Genomic DNA, 2,241 nt, shown 5'->3' on the forward strand with positions numbered 1-2,241 from the left:
CAACAACAAGCCAATGACAAAAAACAAAACAAAACACAGCAAGAAAGAAAAGCTTGTAGTTAGTTCAAGGACTGTTTGTTGGCCTTCAGGAGTGTTCTCCAGTAGAGCCAAGACTGTGACTCTTTATAGGAGTAGAAAGCCCCATCTTTTTTCCTGAGGATCCACTGGTAGGTTTTGAACTGCTTTCCTTAGAGATCAAAGCCCAACATATAACCACTATGCTACCATGGCTCCTACTTGCCAGCACACAACTCCTAACTGATCTGGTGTTGTCAAATGAAGTGGCCGGTTGGTTTCATCATCGAACCAGACAACAAACACTGAGGGCTCAGATTCCCTGTTCTAGGAACCAGGAGAGACTGCGATCTCTCAGGTTCAGCTCTGGTGCTCCTGAGCACAGGTGGCTGACGCCACAACCCTAGAAACCTGGAATTCAGCAATGCCACCAACTAGTCTTCAGCGGGCTTAGTGTTTGATGCAGAGAGATCAGCAGATGAAGCCAGGAAATAAGAAGCCACCCTGGGGAGGGGTCTAGGGGCGAAGAACGGTCCCCATAAAGATGACAATGGTCCTGAAGGTCTAAAGCTTTGGGGGAAATCTAATTTTAAAATTTCAATGTTGTTTACCTCTGCAATCTAGGCATCTCTCACCATGGTATATTTTTGCTTCTATGTATTTCTTAGCTATAAATAGACCCCAAAACCTGCTCTGGGAAAATGGCTCTGAAGGCTTCACTGGGCTTTGATTAGAAAGGACTTGACATTTTGAAGAATTATTTTCAGAATCAGCACACAGCACGCAGGACTTGCCATGTATGGACCAGAGATTCCCATGGGCTGTTCTGTGGTTCTGTGGCCCCACATGATGCTTCACATGCTCTACAGATCTAAAACCATCTGTGAACAAGAACATGAACATACCACATGGATACTTGATTTCTAGTTACAAAGCTCATCATTGTGGACCTCTTGAACATGTAAAACCCCGAGAAAAGGATGGACAGAGGATGAAGCTCATCGCTCTTCCACAACCGATCCTTCCTTTCTCCACGTGCCTCAGACCACCCTCCTCTGACAGCATGAGGGAAGTGTGGAAGAAGGTACTGGATTGTCAGAACAGGAATGTTCCAGACCCTGGAAGAGTTTGGGGATGAGGCAAGGTAAAGAGAAAATGGGAATGAATGTGAAACAAAACAAGCCTGATTGTTAAGGAATCCCCAGAATGCATCATGCAAGGCTAAAACGAAGGCCATGGTGTTCTGCACACACCTGTACTCATGGCGCTCACGGGTTACACTGAGGCGGTGACCTTCACTCCCTCTTTCCGAGAATAACTGCTGACACGGACAGTTCAGTCTGAGGCTTCATTTTCTCAGACTCTATCCCCTCGCTGGTGCCCCCGATTGCCATCCACCCTCCGCAAGGAGGCAGGCCCAGGACCACATCCTTTCCACCCCGCACATGCAGCAGGCCTTCTATGGAGCTACATGCTCTGCTTGAGCTGCTCCACGGCTTCCAGTGGGCTCTGTGGGCTGCTCTGTGACCAGGGGCTAGAAGGTTAGTCTGTGGTCAAAGTCAAAAGGTCAGTGTTCACAGTCTCCTCACTCTGTCCTACAGGTGAACAGAGGGCCAGCCCTCGCCTGCCTCTGCCATGGTGCCTGGTCTTTCTGAAGAGACCTGGAGCGCAAGCACTCTTCGAGCACAGAGGGCTGGGGTCACCGACCCTTCAATCCCTGACCTGCAAGCACCTTCTCATCCTTCTGGTTTGGTTTTGTCCATCATTCTTGTGTTTCCCTCACCCACACTGGCAGCCACACAGATTTTCTGCCCCCGCTTTCCATTTCTCCCTTTGTGAAGCAGAAATGGAAGATGAACTTGGGCAGAATACTATGCCGTAGCCGTGTAGACATTCTACCCAATGTTGGCACCTCTCGCCACCCTCTTGAAGTGCCCACCGCCCTACCAAGAGACTTCAGGTCAAGTTTCTTCACTGCACACTCAGGGTTTGGGATTGGGGGTTGCCTTGGGGCTTGGGGGTCTGCATAACTACCTATCCTTTGGGATGCACCAAGAAGAGAGGTCTCTAGAAGCCTAGAGACTTGTGCAGTATGTCCAACTGCTGTGTCTCCCTCATAAATCCTTGCTGGGAATGGACAACAAGGCCTTGAGGCTCATACAAACTCACACTTAAGAACCAGAATCTTCCCCGCGGGCTGCTGCCTCTCTGACAGCACATCGGGAA

The sequence above is a fragment of the Echinops telfairi genome, unplaced genomic scaffold, assembly GCF_000313985.2.
Source record: "Echinops telfairi isolate 266 unplaced genomic scaffold, ASM31398v2 ScPeMD7_16;HRSCAF=60, whole genome shotgun sequence".
Taxonomy (NCBI): domain Eukaryota; kingdom Metazoa; phylum Chordata; class Mammalia; order Afrosoricida; family Tenrecidae; genus Echinops; species Echinops telfairi.